The sequence below is a fragment of the Hyaena hyaena genome, unplaced genomic scaffold (genome assembly GCF_003009895.1).
Source record: "Hyaena hyaena isolate Hyena2069 unplaced genomic scaffold, ASM300989v1 scaffold_1179, whole genome shotgun sequence".
NCBI classification, from domain to species: Eukaryota; Metazoa; Chordata; class Mammalia; order Carnivora; family Hyaenidae; genus Hyaena; species Hyaena hyaena.
Genome location: NW_024081811.1, coordinates 413,925 through 432,535, shown reverse-complemented (window position 1 = coordinate 432,535; position 18,611 = coordinate 413,925). Strand labels below are relative to the sequence as shown.

General features: G+C 36.8%; 1 pseudogene; it reads left to right on the top strand.

The window, feature by feature from the left end:
• Positions 1-1,570: 1,570 nt before the first annotated feature.
• LOC120224476 lies at positions 1,571-2,157 on the top strand (annotated as a pseudogene).
• The last annotated feature ends 16,454 nt before the right edge of the window (positions 2,158-18,611 follow it).

Below are 18,611 nucleotides of genomic sequence, written 5' to 3'. Positions count from 1 at the left end.
ACCATCTCTCTCTTCACTAAAATCTTATGTCTCTCCCTGCTTTACACTCCTCTCTCTTTGCTCTCATTCCCTTGCATATGCTACATACTATCTTTGACATCTTTGCACTCATTATTTCTTCTGCAAGGAGTGCTTTTCCTCCTGAGTTGTCAGCATTTTTCTTACTCCTCCTTCAGCAGTCAGGGTAAAGACATTTTCCTTGGTAGCCATATGCTCATCAAATAGATCCAGTTGAATCGCCTTTACTAATAGTTTAAGTAAATTCCCCTTGTAAATTTTTACATGGTAAAAGACTCTAGCCACCTGTCTGCATGTTGAAGCTTCTCAAATTACTTATTGGCTGAAGTTTCTCCAGCTACTTTATAGAATGTATTAGATTCATTGAGAAGGGTACATAGAAACAGTACTCTGAATTCTTCCACGTTATGACATTTTTCCTGTAATCTTTATTCTTGGAGAGTAGTTTGGCTGGATATAAAATCCTTGATTTATGTTTCTATTCCTTCAGTACCTTAAATATATTACCCTGATCTTTCCTAAAATAAAGTATTTTTAAAAAATAATCTGATATCAGTGTTACTTTCTCTCTTCTTGAGAGAAAGTGATTTGAACTTTTAGCTTGGATGAACAGAGGATATTCTGTTTGTTCTAAGAGTTTAATGATTCTACTACAGTATGTCTTGCAATCAACCATAATGTGTCAATTTTTCCCAGTTTACCCTTTCAGTATGAAAGTTTACATCTTCATTTGGGAAATTTTTCATGAACCGCATGTAATGTTGTTGTGTGTGTGTCTATGTGTTCCATTGTCTTAGTTTTCTTTTTCTCATGCCTTATTATTTTTGCTTTTATTCTGTATTCCTGTTTGTAAATTCTTTTATCATTTTCTTCTCTTCCATCAGTAATTTTCATTTTTCTTATTTCCATTTTCTATTTTCTTTATGAGATTCTCTATTCTACCTATATGGTCATGATCCATGTAAGTGCTATTTGCAGCATTTTGGGTGTTTTTTTTCCCCTTTTGTTTCTAATCTTTCCTAATATTGTCCAGCTCTCTTGTCATGGCCTACTATTGCCTATTATCTTATTTAATAATCTTTCTAATTTTTATTTATTTCTATTATCTTCATTTCTCTTGCCTCATATAAGGTATTATGGGCAGCCTTTTTTTTCTGGTACTTCTTCAATTTCCACAAGTCTTTATTTAGATTATAGTGAGATAGTTTGATTGATTGTTTATTTTTTCCAAGTAATATCATAGTGATGGTTTGAACCACAATCCTTTGTTGTTTCTATTAAAACTATAAGTGCTTCTGTTCTGAACAAGATGGAGTTATAAGAATCCAATTCACTAGCCACATTCTATATATTTATAGATAGATAGATTTAAGTAAGGCTAAGTTATATAAAACAATTGCATATCAAAAGGTTAGAGATGACCGTTATGCTAATTAGATTGATTATGGTGATCACTTCATAATGTACAAGTATATCAAAACATCACTTTACATCTTAAATGTATATAGCTATTTGGCTTTTGGCTTTCTGCTCAGAGGTGAGGGTGGAACTGTCTTCCATCGTCCCGAATCCAGGTTCATCTGACACCAGCCGACTCCACCATGCTGCCTAAATTTGACCCCAGTGAGATCATAGTCATATACCTGAGGTGCACTGATGGCGAAGTTGGTGCCACGTCTGCCCTGGCCCCAAAGATCAGTGCACTGAGTCTGTCTCCAAAAAGGGTTGGGGGTGATGACATCGCCAAGGCAACCGGTGATTGGAAGGGTCTGAGGATTATAGTGAAACTGGCCATTCAGGACAGACAGGCCCAGACTGAAGTGGTCTGCCTCTGCCCTAATTATCAAAGCCCTTGAGGAAGCTCCAAGACAGAAAGAAGCAGAAAGACATTAAGTACAGTGGAAATATCACTTTTGATGAGACTGTCAACATTGCCCGACACATGTGGCACTGATCATTAGCCAGGGAGCTCTCTGGAACCATTAAAGAGATTCTGGGTACGTCCCAATCCATAGGCTGCAGTGTTGATGGCCACCACCCTCATGACAACATAGATGGCATCAATAATGGTGCAGTGGAATGCCCAGCTAGTTAAGAACTACAAAGGAAAATATTTTAATAAAGGATCATTTGACAACCAAAAAAATTGTATATAGCTATTTGTCAATTATACCTCAATAGAGCTAAAAATTGATTTATAATGTTGTAATAATAATAATAATGGTAAATGTCTTATGATTACGTAGGAATAGCACCTGGGCATGGAAATCAATGAGCTATTTGTAAATATATAATATTTCTTAATTAAATATCCTCTTTTGAAACTAGTTTAATATTACATTTTAATACTTGAAACAGAGGGCTCCCCAGATACTGCTTAAAGTATTGGGGGGCTAGACTTTTGCTTAAAATTAAACATAAGTTAAATAAAAATGTATTCCCCCAAAAAAATAAGTAGACATAGGCAATGAAGGATGGTATAGTGTTCTCTGAGAATCGAGAGACAAGCAAACTGAGCCTTGCAATGGCCTCACTTTACTGAATGAGGTAAGTATCCAGGCCATGTTTCAGAGGAGGGGAAAGCAGGGCTAACCCAGAGAAATCCCTGATACAAAAAGATGAAGCAGAAAGATAGAGAGGCGAAGATGACTAAAATTTGCAGAAAAGAATACTGGAGAAGAAAAAGCTGCACTGAGAGAGAATAGTGAATATTCACAGAGCATCTCCCTCAAGTCTTCCTGGATATTGAGCAATGAATGCATGCGTAGAAAGTGCCCAAGGCCAGGGAAAGAATTACCTGAACGTATTAGAGGAAAAGATCCTCGAGATCCACACAAAGCTGGAAATATCTCCTATTCCTACACGGCAGAGTGGAATCCCTAGTAAGTGTGATGCACTGGGAAGCATCCTTAGAAGGGGTTTGGCTCAGTTAATGAGGCAAAATTAATTCTAGAGCAAATGCTGTTGTAATCCCAACTAAGTTTAAAAAGAAAATGCTGTATTTAGAAATACAAAAATATTGACCATATCATAAAAGTAATATGAATAGTGTATGGAATCTGGTGAAATTTCCAGTCACTAAAAATATCAAGTTTCTATAACCCATGATGAGAAGAAAATTTAATCAATTAAACCTGACCCAGAAATGACAGATTATATATTTCACGAAGACATGAAACCAATGAGTATAATTATATTTCACATGTTTGAGAAGATAGAGGAACTATTAAACACAGTATGCAGAGACATAAAGATGCTGATAAAGATCATCAAACTGTGATGCTCACATGTAGAAGTGCCACTGGCATTTCTGAAGAAGAGGAAAGGAAAAAGGCAATGCAGAACTAATGGCTGAAAAAATACAGATTTGATGAAAACTATAAATGCACAGATTAAAGATAATCAATAAAATAAGAAACATGAAGAAAACCACACAAATGCACATTGTGAACACACAAATGCACATTGCTTAAAACCAGTATAGAGAGAAAACTTTATGAAAGCCACCAGAGAAAAGAGACACAATGCATAAAGAGGAACAAACACAAGAATAATAGCCCTACTGCTTGCTAGAAACAATCCAAGTCAAAATAAATAAATAAATAAATAAATAAATAAATAAATAAATAAAACATTTTTGTGAGCTGAACGAAAACACACACACACACGCACACACACTCCTGACAACCTAAAATTCTACAGCCTGAGAAAATATATTTGAGAGATTAAGATAAAATAGGATGTTTCAAACTTAGAAAACAACTTATTATAAGCAATCCTGCGCTGCAAGTAAAAAAGAAAGTATATCATATCCTTTAGGTAGACAGATATGATATCAGATGAAATCTGGATATACACAAGTAAGTGAAGAACATAAAAGATGAAAAAACTACATGAATACATGATAAGACTTTTTCTTATTATTTAAGGCTTTAAATTTTGTTATTTAAGTTTATTTAAAAGATAATTGACTCTTTAAAGTAAAATTAGTAGTAATATACCATGTTGTTTAGAAGATATTATAACCTAACATATAGGTCAACATTAGAATAAAACTTAAGGAAGGACTTCAGAGAAATGCCTATATTCTTGTGTGGTCCTCATACTGGATATGAAGTGATATACTTGTCCTAAAAGGTAGACTCTGATCATTTAAATATATCTATTATAAACCGTAAATCCAATAAGTAAAACAAAATGGAAATAGAGGTAATAAGTCAATAATGGAAATAAAAATTAAATCATATAATCTCAGTTGACAAGAAAAAACATTTGACAAAATCTCCTATCTGTTTCCGACAATATTTCAATAAATTAGGAGAAATAAGGAATCATCTGAACCTGATAAAGTACATTCTGAAAAGTACCTACAGATAACTTCATACTTGACTAGTTAAGGACTGAATGTTTTGCTCCTAAATTCAGCAACAAAGCAAGATCAAACATTCTCACCACTTCTATTCAACATTGCATTCAGATTCTAGTCAGTAGAATAAGATAATAAAAGAAAAATTATAAAGACTAGAAAGTCAGAAATATAGCTGTTTTTATTAGCAGACAGCATAATCATATAAGGAGAAAATCCTCAGAAATCTAAAAAAGAAAAAAGCAAATTCTAGGACTAATTAGTGAATTTAGCAGCATTATAGAAATAAATATTCAAAAATTAACTGTATTTCTGGGGCGCCTGGGTGGCTTAGTCGGTTGAGCGTCCGACTTTCGCTTAGGTCATGATCTCGCGGTTCCTGGGTTTGAGCCCCGCGTCGGGCTCTGTGCTGACTGCCAGCTCAGAGCCTGGAGCCTGTTTCAGTCTGTGACTCCCTCTCTCACTGACCCTCCCCTGCTCACGCAGTCTCTCTCTCTCTCTCTCCTAGAAATAAATAAAACATTAAAAAATTAAAAAAAATTAACTGTATTTCCTTATACTGATAAGGAAATGCCAGTTTAAAATAAACATTGCCTTTGCAATCATATCAAATGTATGAAATATTTAGCAATAAAACTGACAAATCACATGCGATTCTAGTACATTGAAAACTACAGAACATTTTTGAGAGAGGAAAGAAAACACAATGCAGGTGAGTCATACTCACAGAAGACTCAATATTGGTAATATGTCAAGAGTCCTGAAGTTAGTTGCAGACTCAGCACAATTTCAATCAAAACCCGATAGTGTTTTTGAAGAAAATGAAAAGTTGTTTCTAAAGTTCATGCAGAAATGCAAAGAACCTAGAATATGGAATCCAGCTTAGACAAGAACAACAAATTTGGGAGATTTAACAGTTCTTCAATTGAAGACATGGTACAAAGTGACAGTAGTTGACAAAAAGGTGGTGTTAGTATACAGATAGAGGGATCTATGGCACACACCAGGATCCAGATACAGAGCTATAAATACTTGCTCAACTAATTTTGGGAAAAAAACGTGCAAAAGCAGTTTAGTGGAGAAAAACATCTTTGTGTTCCTTCCATTAGTATCCTACACCCTAAGTATCCATTCACATACATGTTACTGCAATTTCTATTTGTATAAACTAGACAAATCAAGTAGTGTTTTTGGCAGTGTAGCATACCTCCTCATATAAATATTTGGTCTGTCTGTCATCTGCTTAACATGTTTAAACTTAGCAGTGTTTTCACAAATGTAGCTTTAAGTATATGCTTGTCCTTCATTTCAAACGAATTCCATTGTTCTCTTTTTGATATGTAGTTTTATGTCCAGGTAGAGCAGTTTGTAGTTTTAAAAAAGACCATCTGTGGAAACCTATCCATTTTTCAGCCATTGTGTCCTCTTAAAAGTAATGAACAATTTCTGGGGGGTGAGTGAATAAGCTGTCTGTGGTGTATTGATATAAAACTGCTTTTCCCGCCTACAGTAACATTGAGAATCCTGTAGATAACAAATTATTGCAGTCAGGAACAAGTAACTCAAGAATGCAGTAGGCAAGATGACTTCAATAAATCCTATGATGCCTTTTCTCAGTGAAAGTTTGGAAACAAACTTGTTACCAAGACAATTCCCTTTGTCTCTTTCACTGCAAAGAAAGAACAGTTAAATACGTTTCCTGAAAGAATGTCGATATATCAGGTCAAGTATTTAGAAGCTTATCATTTGTGCTTATGGTCAAGTTCTTATAAAAGTACATAGAGAACATGGAGTTCAAACTTTTATGTCAGACTTTAAGAAGGATAGAGGCCAACAAGACAGAACTAAAATCTATTATATGCAGGAGAGAACTAAAATCTCACTACTTACTACCTACCAGTCATTGTGATGGTTTATCGATTATCTCTTGTTAACAAAATGTGAGATGGTTATTTTTTTATTTCTTTTGAGAGAGGGTGTACAAGCTGGGAAGAGAGGCAGGTGAGGGGGAGGGAGGAGAATCTCAAGCAAGCTCCATGCTCAGCACAGAGACTGATGCAGGGCTCAATCCCACAGCCCTGGGATCATGATTAGAACTGAAATCAAGGGTTGGACACTCAACCAACTAAACCACCCAAGTGGTTGAGTCAGGAACAGGAGCGGGGCCTCCAGAGGTCCGCATTCCCTCTCTCTCTCTTTCTCTCTCTTTTAAGTTTTAATTTAAATTCCAGTTTGTTAACATACAGAATGATATTCATTTCAGGTATACAATATAGTGACTCGACACTTGCATTCATCACCCGGTGCCATCACACCAGGTACACTCCTTAATCCCCTACACCTATTTAACCCATGCCCTCCCCCGCTCTGGTAACCATCAGTGTGTTTTCTGTAGTTAAGAGTCTATTTATTGGCTTGCCTTGCTCTCTCTCTTTTTATCCCCCTTTGCCCATTTGTTTTTTAAATTCCACATGAGTGAAATCATATGGTCTTTGTCTTTCTCTGACTGATTCCACATAGCATAATACTCTCTAGCCCCTTCCCTAATCATTTCAAATGGCAAGATTTCATTCTTTTTTATGACTGAATAATATTCCATTGTAATGGTTAGGTTTATATTACAAAGCCTGTGTTCCTTGTCCTGATCATTATTCTGAAACAGTATGTTATAATTTCTAGAGTTAAAATGCAACAAAAAATTTTTAAACTGTACTGTTAGCATAAAAATTATCATCAAATATTTATTGAGCATCATTATGCTGAAGAGGCAAAATTTTTCATTATTATCTTACACATTTTTAAAAAAGGGCTTCTTATTTTTGAGTGGAGAGGTGCAGAGAGAGACGGAAACAGAAGATCTGCAGCAGTCCCAATGCAGGCCTTAAACTCAAGAACCATGATAATCATGACCTGAGCCAAAGTCAGACACAATCAACTGAGCCACCCAGGCACCCCTCATTTTCTTAAGGATATTTATGGATTTTTGTAAAATGTTTAAAATCCACTTAATTAAAATCCTAGAGAATGTTAAACTGTACATGTACCTATACTGATTATATATCTATACCTCTGTGTAAATATCCATCTATCCATCCATCCATCTATCTCACTGCCTTCAAGAAACTTCCTTCCAGAAGCAGAGTGCAATATTTCATTACCCCCTTCCATTATAGATGACTTTCTGTAATAGCTATAATAAAGATATGCACAGGGTATATTGACTACTGAAGGCTGTCTCATGTAGAAAGTCTTTACCAATTCTTTCTGGAACTTGAAAGCAGAATAGGATTTCCAAAGGAAAATACATTTGTTGAAAAGCCAACTGCATTCATTTTTAAAAAAAATAACCCTGCATCACCATACAGAGTACCCTGGAAAAGAGGTTCTCAGCTTTGGCTGCCCAGTAGACTCACTTGGGGAGCTTTCAAAATCAACATGTCAGAGTCCGTGCCCTTGAGATTATTATTTGATTGATCTCAGAAGAGGCCTGGTCATAGGGATTTTAGAAGCTCTCCAGGCAATTTGCAGGAGCAGCCAAGATTAAGAACCATTGCTTTAGGCGATAGAAGATGGTAGGTGAGGAAAAAATGGTTCTTTGACAAGGCCATTATAAAAATCTCCTATGCATAAAATAATGTTACTTGTGAGACGATACTAATTTGATATAATCCATTTTTATGTGGCTGAAGAAGAAATAAAATCAATTTGCTGCCTTATGTAAGAAGCAAATGAGAGACAAAGGTACAAAAAGATATGTATAAAGATGTAATCTTAATTATCTTCACAGCAACCCATGCTAACATGTATATTCCCCACATAAGAATTTTATGTATGTAGAACTCTTGTGTTCTGGCCTCTGTTCCGTCTTCAGCTTAATTTCCTGACACTCTCCTCCTCACTCACTGCTGTCAGAATGCACCAGGCTCCTTCACACTCTTTGAAAACAACACATTCTTTTTTCACCCTTGGGCATTTTCACACCTTCCTCTTTGTGATGTTACTGGTTCGGAGACTTTGCACCTGACTGATTTTGTTTAAATAGGCTGCTCCTGTTTCTTGTAATGATTTTATTTTTTTCTGTGAATTTATTCCAGTTTGTAATTATATTTTTATATCTCCCAAATACAAGCCTCATGAGAGTAGGAAGCTAATGTGTTTTGTTTGCTACATTGTATCAAGCACCTAAAACCAATTGATTCATAGTACCCATAATTAAATGAGTAAAATAAGTGAAGAAATACAACCCTGACCTGTGTATAATACAGAAAACCAAGCTGGCAATTGAAAAATAACTTCCATGAGTTCTTCCATGAGTTTGGCTAATTCTTTATAGATTATTAGGAATTTGTAGGGCAAGGTAAGTTCAGTTTCTCTTTTAGCTGTGACCAAAAGATTCAATTAAAAAATAAATTATTAAAAGAACAGAAGGTAATTAAAAGATCTCCAGCCCAAAATAGTTAATATTGGATGATTTTATCTAAAAGGGAAAGTTGCAGTTTCTCTTATTAGAAGAAAATAGGATTCTTGTAAATTATTCAAAAGGAACAAGACAGCGACATGTGAAATTGGATATGAAATTGAGAAATGACTAGTTTTTTGTAATGGTGATATTGTTTGTTTTAAAATAAAGACCAAAATTGAGGGATAAATTAATCTGATTCCTGGCCACAGTGGCATTCCTGGGTCTTAAATAAAAATGTGATAGGATTGATTTATAACCTCCATGGTACACTGTCATAAATAGTTCTTTCTGGAGCCCTGTCTCATGTGTCTGCATTTGTGATATGAATAATTTGAACTGTAAAAGTGTGATAACAGAAGACAGTTGTGAAGGAATGGTACATCTGTTATAAGATAAGGATGTCACACATCATGAGGGCAGATCAAGAGGCGTGATCTTCATGATATGTGAAAAGATATTAAGTGTGGAAATGATGTTAATTACTTTCTAAATGTCATTTATTCGGTGTGTTCATGCTATGTTAGCAAAAGAAATATCTATTCTCTCTTAATGGTTACTGGAACAAATAAATACCATATTGCTGCAATAATTAAATCTCTTTAAGAGGAATGTGTTTGGTTTTGTTAAATTTATTTTTACATATTAAAGTTTTAAATGGGTTAAAGGTACAGTGATCTGAGTAATGAGACAGTGTTAGTCTGTGCTTTCTAGCATGTGTCTCAGTTCAGTTATGTAAACAGTATAAATGATAGATGTATCAGGAAAGGAAGTCCAGATGAATAGGCAATGAAAGTCAATGACGAAGTTGCATTCATAGACTGGCACTTCAGCATGCCCTTAATTTTCATGGATTACCTTTCACACTTCTGCCTTGTGAAAGCAAATATTTTATGATATGCTACTGTACGTGTTTATATATACAATTATATATATAGAGAGAGAATGATAGGATTTATTTAAATCATGTATGTCTTTATTAACATCATGTACGTATTTCAGTCTTTTGTGAGATTTATCGTGCAGTATTTGCAGTGTGAGGGGACGACTCTCATCCCTTGCGATTTGACATCTGCTTTTACCAAACATCAGGTCCATAAGAAACTACATGAAGAACTGGAAAGAGTAACACATTCCTTAAGATTGTGTTACGTATTGTGGCGGGGCGCCTGGGTGGCTTAGTCGGTTAAGCGTCCGACTTTCTCTTAGGTCATGATCTCGCGGTTCCTGGGTTTGAGCCCCGCGTCGGGCTCTGTGCTGACTGCCAGCTCAGAGCCTGGAGCCTGTTTCAGTCTGTGACTCCCTCTCTCTCTGACCCTCCCCTGCTCATGCTGTGTCTCTCTCTCCTAGAAATACATAAAAAACATTAAAAAAAAAAAAAGAATATTGTGTCTCCTGGATCACTTTATTATTTTACAATGTCAATATTACACTGACAAATCAGACATATTAGGAATTAAAAGTGGGTCACCCGATGGAAGGAACTATCCAACGTCTTGGATAGATTGTGGGGAGAGGAAAAATGCTCTAAGAATAAGGATAAAACTGTTAATTGGATGTATAAGTACATATCTATACATGAAAAAGTAAATTTTATTACCATAAATATAACATACTTATAAGACATAAAAGTAATGTTGGCTTTTATGAATATTACTTTAACCTTGTTTTGTAAAGTATGTTTTATGGAATACTAATCCTAGGAAATGTCTTTCTTGACCCATATCAAATAACTAATACATGTTTTGATTGAATTATAGACTGAATACTTTAAGAAAATGTTCCATTATCAATGTATATCAAATCCCCTTTTTAGTTAATCAAGATACACAGTAATTTAGGACTCTCAGCAACCTCCAACAGAGTAAAAACTTATTCATTCCAATGATTTTTATCACATTTCCTCAACTTTTTAGGTATTAGGAATATTTCTACTTGTTTTAGTTCAAATAACAAGCAGAAAATATCTATTTTACACAACTCTACTTGAGAAATGCTGCTATATGATTATTTAACTTTTATTACAGGTATTACTACTTTTGCAGTAAAATGTTTGATGTACATATTATCCGTGAGCCAGAGTGAGACAGACAGGAGCATAAAAATCGTATCTACCAGCCCATGTTCCCCGCATGGAGCTCCACAGCCCCCTGAAGAAAGCCGAACCAGAGTCTGCACCTTGAAACAGAGCTCCTGGCCGACAAATAGGCCTCTTCCTCCCAGTGACCCGGGGGGTGTGCTTTAGTGCAGGGTGCCCTGGGAGTGGTAGTCTGCAGAGAACTGTCTCTCTGATTGTTATAGTCCTATGGGACCCAGGAACTCAAACCCAACCTAGCCTCCACAGTCAGGGATCAAGGGGTAAAATCTGGGCTGCAGTCGTAAAACACAGGTCACCAGCTGTGTGTAGAAACTCCCCTTTGGGACATACTAGTGATCAGGAGCAAGGCACAGGGACAGTGCAAAGATGGCACCCACTAAAAAAAAAGTAAAAAATAAATAAAGATTAAAAAATTAAAGAAAAGAAAAAAGAGTAAAAGAAAAAATGATTCCCTCCAGCTTTAGCAAGGCTGATAAAAAGCCTGAAGATAACTTCCAGTGGCTGGAGTAAAAAGACTGAACCCACTGCAGGGGATAAAAGATGGCACCTGCCGCCCTAGCAAGGCTGAGGGAAAGCATCTACCAGCCTCTGTCCCTCGACAATATTCCAGCAGGCCCCTGCCTCCCAGTCTCATGCTTTAAAATTGGCATCAAGCCTCTTTCACATAAAGTCTGGGTACTTTTCAAAGATTTCTTCTGCTCTGGCCCCTGGAGCAGGTGAGTCCCGCAAAAGCCCTGTGAGAGTCCTTTCTCAGTTTGCCACAGCCCTGTGGGTGGTGGATGAAAACCCTGTTGGTTTTCAAAACTACGTATTTTGGGAGCTCTTCTCTCAGGTGAAAGCTTAAAAATTGGGGTGTCCAATGTTGGGATATGAACCCTGTGCTTCTGAGGGAGCAGCTCCACGTTTAAGTTCTCTCATAATTGTGGGTCACCTTGCAGGGTAGGGAGTGTTTGCGGAGAGTGTGTCTTAGCCTTTCCTACCTGCTTCAGTGCTTTGTTTTGTTATTATTTTGTTTTGTTGTTTTTCTCATTTTCTGGTCGTGAAGGAGTTGTTCTGTTCATTTTTAGGATTCTTTAAGAGGAAATTGTTCCACAGGTAGCTGTTGGTTCAGTGTGTCTCTGGAAGGAGGTGAGTTCAGGATCTTCTTACATCACCGTCTTAAACTGTCTCTTGAGTTTTCTATATGCACAAGTTTGGGCTCCTGAGAAGTGGACAACAGGAAAGGATTAGACATGCAACAGATTTACTGGGGGAGGCAGTTGGAGAAGGTGGGTAGAATCTTTAGAATAAAATGCAGATTGGACTTCTGTAAAGGAGAGACGGGATAGTCTTGTGGCAGGAAAAATCTCAGACTGCAGCACCGTTTTTAAAAAGTTTCGGCCAGGTCGTTGGAGAGTCCTCAAGCTAAAATCCATCATTGAAAGAGTTCATCTTATCAGATAATTCCTTAGTGACCCCACCAGGCTCTATTCCAGCCCATATATAGCTGAGCCATGGTACAAACTTGGTGGAGAACAGTGGGATAACAGCCAGAGTCTTCATGTCTGCAACAGGACATAGGAGAGCATTTTCCCAACTGTCATACTATAAATAGATCTGTTTCCTCTATGTTTGTTCCTATATGTCTAGATCCCTAATGTTATTTTCCAGATGACTAAATAAAGGATGTAGGCATTTTAAAGGTCCTTCATAAATGTTTCCAAATGGTGCAACATCTGGGGCCAAAGTTGGAGGTGTTCATAAATATGTGGATGAAATACACATTATGCTGATATACTTGTCTTTGTTGGATGGTATCATTATTATTAATTTTAAACCTTCATGAGTTTGATATTCACTAAATGATATTCAGATTTGATTGCAAAGCTGTGTTTTCGGACTGCTTTTGGCATTGCTTAGGGCACAGTGGAAACGGAAACTCAGTCCTCATATCAATAGCATGTGGGCCCAGGGTTTCCATCCTTTCATGATTTAGTATTTGCCTTTCCCTGTTGCCCAACTAGGCTTAATGCCAGCCCTGTTCTTCAGTTCCACTGGTTCCTGTTCCTTCTCTTCTCTTGTTCATGCATTTGATACTGTGCTGAGGCAGTGGTGGGTGAGCATATGGAGGAACTTGCCTTTGGAGGATTGCGAACAACAGCAACAGCAGGCCGGCTGGTGGGGAAGCGGCATCTTGTTTGTTAAAGTCAACCCTCTTCCCACTGAATCAGCCCCAGGCAGAGGGTCCACACAGCTGAGAATATCAGAAAACATGGGGTGTCTCAGACCTTCACCAAGATTGGCATTTCAGGCAGAAAGGCAGCCTTCGCCTGGGGGATATCACTGCCGAGTTTGATAGTTCTTGGTAATTAATCAACTGCTTCAGTGAAGGCATCAGGCGGTATCAGGAAGAGTGAAAAAAGACAGAACTTCACATGGGTATAGAGGAAAACAGAATTATTGTTAGCAAAAATGATACGACACTGCTATATCCTTTCCAGAGGAAGGGGGGTCCCTACGTATACAGAGAAAATCCAAGTGCTCCCACAGCTTTGTCAGTAGCCTTAGATGTAACTGTGGGCAAAACTGCATCTTCATTTTCTTTACTGTAAAATGAAGCAGCTGAAAATGGGATCCCTAAGAATCCCTTCAGATTAATATTCTGTGGGCCCAATCACATCTTCCATCTCCTTCACTTTGAAGCTCTTTCTGACCCACCTAAACAGTCATTTGAATTATTTCTCCTGTATCTCTTCACCTAGTACATTTTTTAAAGTTCATTTTTATTTATTTATTTTTAGAGAGAGAGACAGCAAGCAGGGGAGTGTGGAGGGGAGGGAAGAGGGACAGAATCCCAAGCAGGTGAGCCTGTGCTGTCTATACAAAGCCTGATACAGGGCTCAAACTCATAAGCTGTTAGATCATGACGCCAAAATCAAAAGTTAGGCACCCCACCTAGTACAGTTTTGATAAATATATTAGTTGGCTTCCACTGCCATAACAAAATATCCCATTTCTGGTGATTTAAATAACAGATCTTAATTTTCATGGTACTGGAGGCTGAGAAGTACAAAATCTAGGTGCTGGCAATGTCACTGTCAATCCGAAGCCGTTTCCCTTAGCTTGTGGCAGCAGCCTATTCATGGTGGCCTCATTGTGGAGACAGGGAGTTCCACTCTCTTTTCTTAAAAACGACTAATCCTATGCAGATCAGAGACCCACCCATATGATCTCCTTTAATCTTTGTTACATCTTAAAAATCCTGTCTCCAAATGTAGTTATCTTTGGCGTTCGGGCCTTAGCATATGAATTTGTGAGGCAGGGCATAATCAAATCCATAGCAATAGGGTTGTGATCATTAAGGAAGCATCAGTCAGTTATGGAAGTGTGTCTAACTCACACCTCAAACACCATGCTTTTTCGTGGTTCTTATCTTTAGTATGTTCCGTTTCTCTAATAACGCTTTTTTCCAAAGCTTTTCCTTTCCTTAACTTGTAAATTCCTGCTTATCGCCTAAAAGTAAACAGAAACAAAAACAAAACAGAAACAAAAACTTCCTCTCTGGAATCCCTTCTTAAATCCATCTCTGTTTAGGGTCTCCCACAGTCTTCCTGTATTTTCCTATATTAGTTTGTATATGATTTTATAGTAACATGTATTTCCTTGGGGATCATGCCATACCCGTGCTTTCTCTTCTCTTAAAGTATTTATGTTAATGCAACATTAACTGCAACAGTTGAGATAATGCTTCACTCAACTTTCTTCTGAAATAGAAGAAATTGTGATTTTTTTTTTCATTTTGAGATGAATAAGCCTACATCTTATGACAAGAGACAGTGTCAACCACTTAATGTAAACAAATAAAGCTGAACACTTTTTTTAGTGTATGCAAATCATTACCCCTAAAATAATTCACAATGACTAATGCCTGTATTTCTATATCTATTACTGTAGCTGGTAACAGTCATCTGGACAAAATAGAGTAGGAGAGATTTTAGATGTGGTCTTGCTAGGATTTATGGCCTATCAAACAATTTGGATTTAGTGTTGTTTATTTTAAAGAGAGAAAATTGTTTTTGTTTATTATTTTTCTTTAATGACTATGGATCTATTAAGATTTTTAAAATATTTTTGAGGAACACCTGAGTGGCTCATTTGGTGAAGCATTTAACTTCTGCTTAGGTCATGATCTCATGGTTGCTGAGTTCGAGCCCCACAATGGACTCAGTATTGACAGTGGAGAGCCTTCTTTGGATTCTCTGTCTTCCTCTCTCTGTCCCTCCCCAGTTTGCTCGCTCGCTCTCTCTCTCTCTCTCAAAATAAACTTAAAAAAAAGAATCATTTTTACATTTAGTTGATTATCTCAATTTAAAAAAAATAAATTCTGTTTCATATTTATCCTTTCCTTCCTTTCCACATTTTTTGGATCCACTGTGTGGTTAATTTTTAATAGAATTTTCAGTAGAGTATTTAATAGAACATGTGAGGCTGCATCACATGTCTGATCTTGCTTACTCCGCCTTCCTCCCCACCACACCCCATATAGGACATGGTAGAATCTGGGGTGGTGGGTGGTCAATAACTAGGAGAAAATGGGCATTTGTTAAGGTAGTATTGCTACAGCACCCCCCTTAAAGCCAGTAGAGAAAGAGAGCAATTTATTCAAATTTACCATTCACCATCTCAGATTTCCTTGGTGTTTAGTTTGGATTTTATGGTAATTTGCACAATACCAATTTTACAAATTGGAAAAATTGAAGTTGAGGAGGCTTAATTGATATTTTTTAAATTCTGTCGAAAGTAAATAAAAAACATAAGTAAAACCAATGAATCCCTTGAGTAGTCATTTGAAGAATTTTATTGTGCACACACCCAAAAGATGATTTGCAAACTAGGAACACTCAAACTACAATGTGAATGAGGGTCAGATGTGTATTTTTCTAAAGCAACTTACATAGGTTGCAGGCACTGTTTATTCTTTAGATGATTGGTTACAATGTTAGAATTTTCTTAAATGAAAAAGAATGGGTTAATTGTTATCCTCATGTGAATTTGGGGGAACTATTTAAGTTTCACTTAGAATTTGCAGAGGCATAAGCAAGAAGTGACCCAGGTCAAGTCAGCCTCATTTGTCTTGCAAAATAAGCTAAATTAAGCTTTGCTTAAAACTAGTTTTGTCTGTTCGGGAATTTTCAAGCCTGATCTCCATTTGTGTTTGATTTGAATAGGTCACATAATTAGGAAGTGAATGTGTTAGGATTCAAACAATGTAAAAAAGCATGCACTGAAGATGAAAAAAAAAATGGAAGCTAGGTATAACAGAATGTTTCCAGGTAAGCTGGGAGAAGAAGAGACAAGCAATAAATCCACACATGGAATAATTAGGAATAGAGTCCCAGAAAATTGGTGGAGCTAGAGGGTCTAAGATAATTGCCTTAAACAAGTTTCTAATGTTCAAAGCCCCATGAGGTAAGCACATGGTTCAGTATGAGGATAGAGTAGGGGAGTATTCCTTAGTCACTGTGATACTGATTTACTAAATTGTTTGTGTTTACCAAAATTGACAGTTCACTGAATTGTCTTTGTAAGATGACTTTGACTTCAGTTTTGAAATACCCAGAGAGTAATAATGAGAATACAAACACAGACAAATATATGTTTGTTGGCTTGTACTCCTCAGATATGTTTTCCTAAATGTGAGGTTAGAGATGGATTCTTTGCTTTGAGATCCTAAAATAGGGTGTCTAGAATGACATCATCCCTGCAACACAGGGAACATCTTCTTCAGAACTTCTGTGGTTCTAAACATTTGTGGTATATATAGAGCAGAGAACAAATAGATTTCTAGATTCCACACGTTGTGTGCATGCGCGCGCGCGTGCACACACACACACACACACACACACACACACACACCTGTGTCTTGGCCTGGTTCAGGAATTCATTTCCCATATGCTTCATTCTCTGGCTTTCTAATAGTTCATTTTATGATATGATATTCTTTGACACACGAATGAATTGAGAAACATAAGCAGCAATCTGCCTGCTGTGAATTGACTTCTAACTCCCTTCTCCTTTCTTAATGTCCACACATTCAGAGCCTCCATAACCAAGTGCCAAGAAAGAGGTTTTCACTGCTTGGTATTTACACTCTGTCTGCATTTCCACTCTACCCCACCCTCAAAGAAAACATTTGGACTTAGTTCAGAGTTCTGAAAGAATATTTGCATTGTAGATTCCCTTTTAACATTTGCAGTGAAAATAACAAGAGACAACTCATTCCCTAATGTTCCCATTACAGAGTATTTGTGTAAAATTAATTAGGAAAGAATTAATATTGTATATGCTCCATTTATAGACCCAAATATTTTCTTGGAATTGATTTGATGTCATGTAAATGTGCAACAAGTCATGTTTTTTTTCCAAGAATAGAGTCCACATAGTGCAAATATTTATTTCATTTTCATTTATTTGTACTAAAACTGAGCTTTTACTTTTGTGCTTGTAGATCTCTACGTACCCCATCAAAAAATCTGGCCATGGTGTTTTTTCATAAAGAAATACAACACACATTTTATATGTAGGAATCCCCAGATAGATCAGACATGGTCCCTGACCTCACTAAGGTTATAGTCTATGTGGAAGATTACTGAACACATAATTGTAGGTAAGAGTATTCAGATATGCCATGCAGTTTATATAAGTTACACTTGTAACCTACTCTGTGGCAGCATTGAGGACTTCTAGAGAAGATGACCCTAAAATTAAGACCAGACAGATGAGTAGTCTCTCCCTAATTTCTCTAAAAGAAAGGATGGGCTATGCAGATCAGGCAAGTATAATTGTTAGTCCTGCAGGCAAGCACACTACTTACACGCCACCTTGACTAAAGAATGCTCATTTGTAAGAGATCATGTGTTTCAAGGTTTCCCTAACCCAGTGCAATGAGAAGGCTGAAACATGCTAAGTTGAGGGGGGAAAGTATACAGTGTGGCTTTTCTTCTTCCCTCCCTCCCTCCCTTCCTTCCTCCCTCCCTCCCTCCCTTCCTTCCTTCCTTCCTTCCTTCCTTCCTTCCTTCCTTCCTTTTTCATTAGACATAATGTTAAGAGCAAGTTATAATATTTCATTATTCATGAGAATGATGAAATAAATTTATTGTAAGAATGAAAGTTAGGAACCTTATTGCTTTCCTGTTATATGTACTGGCCAGTGGTTTCAGTTAAATTAAACACTTGTCAAATTATGAAAACAGCCCAGGTGTCTATCAAGTGATGGATGGATAAAGAAGATGTGGGATATATATACACAATGCAATATTTACTCAATCATAAACATGAGTAAAGTTTTACTGTGTGAAACAGCATGGAAGGAACCACTGGAAAATATTATACTAAATAAAGTAAGTCATAGAAGGACAAATACCATATGATTTCACTCATAAGTGGAATTTAAGAAATGAAACAAATGAGCAGGGACACCTGGCTGGCTCAGTCAGAAGAGCATGTGATTCTTGATCTCAGGGTCGTGAGTTCAAGCCCCACATGGGGTATAGAGATTACTTAAAAAAAAAAAAAAAACTTTGAAAAATACAAATGAGTTAAGGGGCGAAATGAGAGAGAGGGGGAGAGAGAGAGAGGCAAACCAAAAAACAGACTCTTAATTTTAGAGAACAAACTGATGATTACCAGAA